Raw genomic sequence first — 10,097 nt, forward strand, 5'->3', positions numbered from 1 at the left:
AGAGAGAGAGAGAGAGACATAAAGAAAGACAGCGGCCAAGGAGAGAGAAACAGAAAGAAAGTCAGACAGACAGCAGCCAAGGAAAGAGAGAGATAGAAAGACAGAGAGACACAAAGACAGTGGTTAAGGAGAGACACAGAAAGAAAGAAAGACAGACAGATAGCGGCCAAAGAAAGAGAGAGACATAAAGAAAGACAGCGGCCAAGGAGAGAGAAACAGAAAGAAAGACAGACAGACATATCTATTCTAGCACCTATTAATGTAACAGGCTTAAAGACTAGTAGATAGGATAATTCATCATTAATGCTTATGCTCTAATACAGGGGTGCCCACACTTTTTTGACTCGCGAGCTACTTTTAAAATGACCAAGTCAAAATGATCTACCAACAATAAAATTTTTAAAAAACACAACGCACATTGTACGCATAGAATTGTTAATTATCATCCCTATTCCGGGGTTTTTTTCCAAGAGGTTAAAGCAGATGACTCTATGCACTGTCACCTCAGTAACAACCATACAAAAATAGACAAATACCCACCCCCTCCCTTTTTACTAAACCACAATAGCATTTTTTAGCGCAGGGAGCTGCGCTCAATGCCCAGCACTGCTCTCGACGCTCATAGGCTCCCTGCGCTAAAAACCACTATTGCGGTTTAGTAAAATGGGACCATATTGTAAAATATAGACAGCAGATATAAATTCAGACACATTTTGATCACTAAATTTAAAATAAAATCATTTTTCCTACCTTGTCTGGTGATTTCATGAGTCTCTGGTTGCACTTTCTTCTTCTGACTGTGCATCCAATCTTTCTTTCAGCCTGTATGCTTCCTCTCCTCCACACCTCATTCTCTTCCCCCAACTTTTTCTTCCTCTCTCCCTGACCTTTCTTTCTTTCTCTCTTCATGCCCCCTTTCTTTTTTCCTGTTTCTCTTCTTTCATTCTATCTCCCTGCCTGCCCCCTTTCTTTCTTTCTCACTGCCCTTCCCCAAGCCACTGCCACTGCCATCGGGGAACAGGACCCAAACGCCACTAATGGCCACAAACACGCCCCAAAGCCGACACCGATGCCGCCCCATGCTCTCTTTGCTTCGGGCCGATCAATCTTCCTCTCCCCGACGTCAATTCTGCCGTCGGAGAGGAAGTTCCGCCCAGCCAGGCAGTGATTGGCTGGCCCGAACTTCCTCTCCAACGGCAGAATTGACGTCGGGGAGAGGAAGATTGATCAGCCCAATAGATCGCCAAGGCAAAGGGAGTCCTGGATGATCGACTCACTTTGCCTTGGCGAGCTACCGGTCGATCACGATTGACCTATTGGGCACCTCTGCTCTAATACCTAATTTTAATCAGACCTTATGTATAGGTCGAAATCTTCTTTACCTTCTCTTCTAGGCTTATCCATGCTTTCACAATTACTCTTTACCCTCCAGATGTTTTGTCCCTAAATGTTTCTTTATTTTCTTTAAAGATTGTAGTTCATCCCCCTCTCCTTTTGTATCGGTAATTATTTGTACGTATACACTGTATATTTATTTGTATAAAATTGTTTTATTTTTTGTCTCCTATTTTTAAATTGTCATACGCATTGAATTACTTGACATTGCGTGTACAACAAATTTTTAATAAACTTGAAACTTGAATGTCTCTTGCAGCACACTTGGAATCTTGCCACGACACACAGTGTGCAATATACACTGGTCTAACCAAAGACTTTGCACAGAGTTAGCTTTTTTTTTGCACCCACAAAATTGTGCGGTAAGCCTCACATTTCAGTAGGAATGGATGGATATAAAGGCAGCCCACCCCCCTCCCTATCTTCCAGTAACTCTGCACCCTTAGATAAATAGCTATTATTTGTGATTTAAAGAGTGAGGTAGAGCTGCCAAGCTACCCAGCTCTTATCTTAGAATAGCATATCTGTCAACCCTAGCCTGGCGCATTATGGGAAATGCAGCCCTGATTTCAGCGGGCTGAATCAGAGAATACCGGGAAGGGGTAAAACGCGGACCTCACGGACCTGATGGACCTCGCGGATCTAAAACCGCACGTCCTTAAAAATCTGAGGTCCGTGTCCATGCCAATTGTAGTTTCTGTCTCTGACAGACCTCGACATTTTAGCACTGACGGATCCATCTCTGCATAGGGAGGGAAAAGTATTAGGATTTGTCAGCGCAAAACTGTCATCGAGGTCTGTCAGAGCCAGAGACTAAGGCCCGCGTTTTACCCCTTTCCCAAGAAAGGCAGAGCAGAGGGGTACATCGAGCAATTCAGAGGAAGGAAAGCAGTCGAGGCTCTGCCTCATGCCTACGATCCTCAGACTGAACCCCGGCAGCACCCAGCAACGTTTGGAGACTTCTTTTCCATAACGCACGTCCCAAACCTATGTCCCCGCTCTCTTTGTCTTTCCGAAAACCTATACATAAGAAGGCTTCTGCTCTGCCGCTCCAGCACTTGTCTCTGGCTCTGACAGACCTCTATGACATTTTAGCGCTGACGGATCCTAATACTTTTCCCTCCCTATGCTGAGACGGATCCGTCAGCGCTAAAATGCCATCGAGGTCTGTCAGAGACAGAGACTAGTGCTGGAGCGGCTCTAAAACAAATCCTTTAAACCGGTTTCCTAAAATCTGAGGTCCGCGCCACTTTTAGTCTCTGGCTCTGACAGGCCTCGATGACAATTTAGCGCTGACGGATCCGTCTCAGCATAGGGAGGGAAAAGTATTAGGATCCGTCAGCGCTAAAATGTCATCGAGGTCTGTCAGAGCCAGAGACTAAAAGTGGCACGGACCTCAGATTTTTTAATTTACTGAAAACAAACACGAATGAGAATGGACAGTGCCCAGAAAGAAAGTCAGATTTAAGGAGACCCCCATAGGCAGGGTGGGATAGGGATATAGCAAGCCCAACCACCTCTCACTTTCTTTTACCAGGAAACTGGTTTAAAAGATTCGTTTTAGAGCCGCTCCAGCACTAGTCTCTGGCTCTGACAGACCTCGATGACATTTTAGCGCTGACGGATCCTAATACTTTTCCCTCCCTATGCTGAGACAGATCAGAAAAGGGAAATACGACAGCATGAGAGTCATGGTTAAAAAACGGCTCAAGAAAAAGGCAGCCAAAATCAGAACGGTCGATCAAGCATGGTCCCTACTAAAAAATACCATCACCGAAGCGCAGAATCTCTACATTCCGCAGATATCCAAAGGAAGGAGAAATAAAAACAAAGGAGAACCAGCTTGGTTAACTAAAGAGGTGAAGGATGCAGTAAGGGATAAGAGGAACTCTTTTAAAAAATGGAAATGTGAACACACAACGGAGGCCTGGAACAGTCACAAGGTCGACCAGAAGAAGTGTCACAAGGCAGTAAGACATGCCAAAAAAGCCTATGAGGAGAAGATAGCGCAAGAAGCCAAAAACTTCAAGCCCTTTTTTAGATACAGTGGTGCCTCGCATAACGGCCGCCTCGCACAGCGAACGCTGCGCACAACGAACTTCTTGTCTTGATCCGTACAACGGACTTCGTTTCACACAACGAAGTCGCCCGAGCTGCATCGCTTAACTGGCGCTACATATTTTAAACCTCCCCCCGCCGCCACCGCATATGTTTAAACCTCCCCCGCCGCCACCGCATATGTTTAAACCTCCCCCCGCCGCCACTGCATATTTTTAAACCTCCCCCCCGCCGCCTGGGCCTGCGCTGATCTCTGAATGGCTGCAGTCAGCTCTCGCGGGACTCACAAGAACTAACTGCAGCCATTCGGAGATCGGCATGGGCCCACACAGGCGTGCAGAGGAATTGCTCCTGATCTCTGCGCTTCTGGCCTGTACGCCACTGGCTGGGAAAGATGGGAGGAATTAAAAAAGGTACTGGGGAGTATGTGGGGGGTGATTATAATACACAGCAAGGATCAACAAAACCCCTGTCTCCCCTCCCCTTCACATATATCCCCTCTATATCATGCTAACAGCTCTAACAAGGTAAATTTATATTTTTTTATGTCATCTTAGCATATTTTATGCTACAGAACGAATTATTTTTTTTTACATGTATTGTTATGGGAAAATGCGTTTCACATAACGAACTTTTCGCATAACAAACTTGCTCCTGGAACGAATTAAGTTCGTTGTGTGAGGCACCACTGTACATAAAAGGGAAAAAAACAGCTAAAGAGGCAGTGGGCCCTCTCAACGACCAAGGAAAAAAGGGTGCATCAAGGAAGACAAACAGATCGCGGATAGGCTCAACTCATTCTTTGCATCTGTCTTTACCAAGGAGGACACTGCATCAATGCCAGAAACAGGGAGAGTATTCAAGGGAGAAAATGAGGATAGCCTCACCACAGTAAATGTGGATTTGAACATGATATATTATCAGATCGACAGATTGAGAAGTGATAAATCCCCTGGACCAGATGGAATTCACCCAAGAGTGCTAAAGGAGCTTAAGATAGAAATCGGAGAACTATTACAATCCCTAGCTAACTTGTCAATTAAAACCGGGCAAATACCAGACGACTGGAGGATAGCGAATGTCATCCCAATCTTCAAAAAGGGATCGAGAGGAGAACCGGGCAACTATAGACCTGTGAGTCTTACGTCGGTTCCTGGGAAAATGATTGAAGCACTAATAAAGGATAGCATAGAGCAACACCTGGAAAATCACGACCTGATGAGAGCTAGCCAACACGGCTTTAGGAAAGGGAAGTCATGTTTGACTAATTTACTTCAATTTTTTGAGGAGGTGAACAAACAAATTGATAGTGGTGAACCGGTGGATATAATATACTTGGACTTCCAGAAAGCGTTTGATAAGGTTCCCCACGCAAGGCTTCTGAAGAAACTACAAAGCCATGGAATAGAAGGAGATATACTAAGATGGATAGGCAAATGGTTAGAAAACAGATTGCAGAGTGAGCATAAATGGGAAGTTCTCGGACTGGGAAGAGGTAACGAGCGGTGTACCCCAGGGATCGGTTCTTGGGCCCATCTTGTTCAATATCTTCATAAACGACCTAGAAGATGAAACAACTAGTAATTTAATCAAGTTTGCGGATGACACAAAACTATGTCAGGTAGTTGGGACACAAAAGAACAAAGAAGAACTTCAGAGAGATTTGAACCAGCTAGAGAAATGGGCAGAAAAGTGGCAGATGAAGTTTAACATAGAAAAATGCAAAGTGATGCACCTGGGTAAGAAAAACAAGGAACATGAATATAAAATGTTAGGTATGACACTGGGCAAGACCGAACAAGAAAGGGACCTGGGGGTACTGATAGACAGGACCCTGAAGCCGTCGACTCAATGCGCAGCGGCAGCAAAGAAAGCAAATAGGATGTTGGGCATGATAAAGAAGGGAATCACAAGTAGATCGGCGGACATCATAATGCCGCTTTACAGAGCAATGGTCAGACCACACTTGGAGTACTGTGTTCAACACTGGTCTCCCTACCTAAAGAAGGATATAACCCTACTGGAGAGGGTGCAAAGGCGAGCCACGAAGCTAATAAAAGGTATCGAGAATTTGAGGTACAAAGAATGCCTCGGAAAACTGGGATTGTTCACCCTCGAGAAGAGAAGACTGCGAGGAGACATGATAGAAACTTTTAAAATACTAAAAGGATTTGACAAAATAGAGCAAGAAACATCATTATTCACATTGTCAAATGTGACTCGGACAAGAGGTCATGGACTGAAACTGAGGGGCACCAGGCCCAGGACAAATATTAGGAAGTTCTGTTTCGCACAACGAGTGGTGGATGCTTGGAACGCTCTCCCTGAGGAGGTCGTGATGGAGACCAGCATTCTGGGATTCAAGAGCAAATTGGATGCACACCTTCTTGCAAATCACATTGGGGGATACGAATAAACAAGGTTTCTCAGCAGGGAACACCTGGCTTGGCCTCCGCGGGTGCGGGTCGCCGGACTGGATGGACCTAGAGTCTGATCCGGCGAAGCCATTTCTTATGTTCTTATGGTCTTATGTCTATCAGAGCCAAAAACTACAAGTGGCAAGGACCTCAGATTTTTAAGGACGTGCGGTTTTAGATCCGCCAGGTCCATGAGGTCCGCGTTTTACCCCTTCCCGAGAATACCAATGTCACACTGGTTTTGATGGAAGTTCAAAAACCAGGACTGGCTAAATATTCCCTCTTCCTGGAATTGGGTAACTTGGCAGCTCTAGTGATATGGTTAAGAGTAGAGAATGACACGGGGACAAATTTTTCCCCGTCCCCGCAGGAACTCAATTTTCCTGTCCCATCCCCGCGAGTCTACCCCATTCCTGTAAGCTCAGCCTTGACCGCACAAGCCTGGAACACGTATGATTTTAAAGTGTTTCGGGCTTGTACAGATGAGGACAGAGTTTGCAGGAATGGGGCAGGGACAGGAAAAGAACTCGCGGGGATGGGAAAATGAGTTCCCGCGGGGACCGCAAAAAATTTGTTCCCGTGTCATTCTCTAGTTAAGAGCAAATTGAGTGGGAGCTATATAAAAAGGCTTTGGGCAGCTTAAATGGTCAGAAGGAACTCATCAGCTGCTATACAGGTGACCTGCCATCTCAGTGTAATACAAATCCATAAGCATGGAGAAGTGGGTAAGTTTCTTCTCAGTGCCAACACCAGCCTTCTATTACATGCTTAGTCTTCACCTTCATCTGACTCCTCAGCGTGAATCCTACCATTAGATGCAAATTTACAGCCTGCAAATTGCCCTCCCTCCCCACAGGTAAAAAGTACCTACTGATAGCTCTTTGCATGGCTGTCAATTATTGTTTTGGTTTGACTGCTGTTGTGCCTTAGGTGATTACCTAATCAGTCTAATGGTCAAAGCCAGCCCTGAGAGAAAAGGATGGACAGAACACTGTTTTATCTTCTTTTTTTTTTTTAAATCTTTATTCATTTTAGATTTTGCAACAAGTGTACAGAAAAATCATCAATCAATATAGAACATCACTTGAAACTCTACAATTTCTCAAAAAGAAGATTTAACCCCAACCCACCCCCCCAAATTGTATTCAAACAAATACATTCTACATAATATAGTAACTTATACCATTTGTTCTATAATTTATTAGTGAAATTCAAAAACCCATCCCCTACCCTCCAACAATATATAATAAGTAGGGGAAAATGCTGATTATTAATTAGTATTATCTTCTTTGGAACATATATACTGGCTCTTATCTGCTATGTAATATATTTACTGGGGGTGTCGATACATGCATTTAAATACCACAGTAATTGTAAATATCAACGCTCAATATATGCTCGTTGATATCTTGAAGGAAAATGACAAGCTCACTTTGGAGAAGCTGTGATGGCCGAGTGGTTAAGGCGTTGGACTTGAAATCCAATGGGTTCTTCCCGCGCAGGTTCGAATCCTGCTCACAGCGTCGTGGTTACAATTTTTTTGCTGCTTTGCCATATAAAGAGAATCTTGTGTTTTCACTTCCACAACTGAAGCAAGCAAACAATATTGATATGGGACCTACAGAGCCAATGCGATCAATAATTGTGTTGCTTTAAGATGGCGGGAAAAGCTTAGCTTTATAAGGCTACAAAAATATGCACCTCTGGAGATGCCAGGGATTGAACCCGGGACCTCATACATGCGAAGCATGCGCTCTACCACTGAGCTACATCCCCAGCCGTGAATGCACATTAGGAGGATATTTATAGAAAATTGATTGCAGAATCGTTTTATTTACCTTTCTTTTCCCGATCTTTGTTATTCAGGTTCTGTTGGAAAACGATGAATAACTCACATAATTAGGGGATAGCTGCCCTCTGGAAGATAGTATAGTGTGCCCCACAGAAATATCTTTGCATCTGGGGTCTTTGTTGCAGTAAACCTGCATTGGGGGTTTATGGGGTTTTTTTTTCCCTTCTGAGAACCTAAGTTTCCTAATCTCCTTCCTGGTCATGAACCCGTCCCTTATAGGAAGTGCAAGTGGAGCCATATACCAACTCTCTACTCAACATTATGCCATCTCACTCAAAAACATAAAAAAATAGAGTTTGCAGTACCAATGGGTAATTAAAATTAACATGTGAGTGAGCCCTTTGATTGGACTAACAATATACACTCTGATGTTAAAATCCAGAATCACTGGCTTTGATAAGGGCTGAAGACCCTACCATAACATTAATGTATGTAATAACCACAGAACGCTTGCTAATCAACACATGCACTTTTGTATGTTTCAAATGATGCCTTTTCCCAAAATAAACCATCATATGCCCTTTAGCCAGAAGGGCAGGTGTGATTAGGATTTTGCAAATCATTTTATTATTATTATTTACTGCAACATTTTCCAGCTTAAATATTTGCAAGAGTCTGTATAAAAAGAGAACCAAAAATTTCGACCATTGCTCAGGGTACCTGCCCTATAGTCCTAATATAAGAAAATTTAAAGAATGCAGGTCTTTTAAGAGGCGCCGTGGCTTAGTTGGTTAAAGCGCCTGTCTAGTAAACAGGAGATCCTGGGTTCGAATCCCAGCGGTGCCTTTTTATTTTCTCTGACTATTTTTTTTTAATTCTCCCTAGTCTCATCTATTTATTTATGATTAAGATGTTCTTTTTCAGCTGAAATGTAGGAATACCTAGACTCGGGTAAAGTCTAAATCTGTTGATTTTTTTTCTTTCTTTATGATTTCTCTGCAAGAATAGAACCTTTGCAGGATTCATTGTAGCACGAATAGGAGAGGCATCTAAGAGAGAAAGATTTACCTAGTACAAACAAATGTTCGAATTATGTTTTAATCAGTGTATTTTTGCTTATTGCATTTATTGGTTTCTTCCTTTAGGCCCCAGATTTAACAGGTGTGATGTTTGGAAACCTACCTTTTTGAAACATGAAATCCTATTAAGAGATTTTAGTAATCATATAGGTATAATTTTTTTGAAGTAGTTATTCAACATTTTTCTGTATACATCAAAGGAGTCTTTCACTTTTGATAACTTTTAATCTGAAAGAGCACCCTGGGTTTCAAGATCTCTAGACTTATATCCCACAAGGGGAAGAAAACCTTGTTAATATAAGAAAAGATCCGTTTTGAGCAGGATATCCAGTAAACATGTCCCTTTTCTGCCAAAGCTCATTTTAAAGGAATATCAACAAATATATTTATGTTACTTCTGTTCACTTTCATTGACAAGTCTCCTTCCTTAGTTGAACTGGTTTGCCTCAAAAGGAAACAGGTGATATTCCGCCATTGATCACGTTGGACTCTGGTGGGACTCAACCCCATAACCTTTGACTATCCTCATCATCTACAAATCTAATATGCTATCCACAGAACAGCTCTTGGATACCACAGAACAGCTCGTGGACAATTTTTAGTTACTTTAGAAGGTGCATGGGCAGTAAACAACACTAGAATATAAGTTTAAAAAGATAAAGAGTAGGAATGTTTGTCACCATTCTCATTTAAGCAGTGGTTGGAAATTCGATGAGAAAGAGTGATAATGGAGAGCAGGACAGGATTTAACCAATAGGCCAAGTAGGTACGTGCCTAGGGCCCGAAATGGTCAGGGGGGCCCGATGAAGGAAGGCATCAACATAGTTTTTTCCAAACGGCGATGGACCCCTCCAGCATCGATCGGCAATGCGGGCCCCCCCCTGATCGGCAACGCGGGCCCCCCCCCTCCATCGACGGAAAGTAAGACAAGCAAGCAACGCGGGTAAGAAAGGCAACAGGAACTGTAATTGTGCAAGCGGTGCTGCTTGCCCAAAGCTTCCCTCTGACGCAGCTTCCTGTTTCCGCCTGGGCACATGGTGGGGTGGGGTGGGGCGGGGCAGGGGGGCCCAGTGTACTTGTGTGCCTAGGGGCCCTCGACGAATTAATCCTGCCCTGATGGAGAGAAGAAATGTGGACTTATCTTTAGCAAGCAGAGGTTTTTTTTAGCCAGCCTATGACGGGACCCGTTTCGCCACTAGGTGGCTTTATCAAGGGTTCTCAGGCCACTGTATTTGTATGTCCAGCTTCATTTTAGGGCTGGCTGATAAACTCTGCTTGCTAAAGATAAGTAATGATTTCTTACTGTTATAAATTAACAAGTGGAATAATAATAATCCTATTGATAACAGAGAGACT

The 10,097-nt window shown here is 43.4% G+C and overlaps 3 non-coding genes across 3 annotated transcripts; 2 read left to right on the forward strand and 1 right to left on the reverse strand.

Annotated features, from left to right (window-relative positions):
• The first annotated feature begins 7,311 nt into the window (after positions 1 to 7,311).
• Positions 7,312 to 7,393, forward strand: TRNAS-UGA. Its single transcript has one exon. It is a non-coding gene; the product is annotated as a tRNA-Ser (tRNA).
• A 181-nt stretch (positions 7,394 to 7,574) lies between these two features.
• Positions 7,575 to 7,646, reverse strand: TRNAA-CGC. The gene has a single exon. It is a non-coding gene; the product is annotated as a tRNA-Ala (tRNA).
• Positions 7,647 to 8,434: 788 nt separating this feature from the next.
• On the forward strand, positions 8,435 to 8,508 carry TRNAT-AGU. The gene has a single exon. It is a non-coding gene; the product is annotated as a tRNA-Thr (tRNA).
• The last annotated feature ends 1,589 nt before the right edge of the window (positions 8,509 to 10,097 follow it).

The sequence above is a fragment of the Geotrypetes seraphini genome, chromosome 16 (genome assembly GCF_902459505.1).
Source record: "Geotrypetes seraphini chromosome 16, aGeoSer1.1, whole genome shotgun sequence".
Lineage (NCBI taxonomy): Eukaryota > Metazoa > Chordata > Amphibia > Gymnophiona > Dermophiidae > Geotrypetes > Geotrypetes seraphini.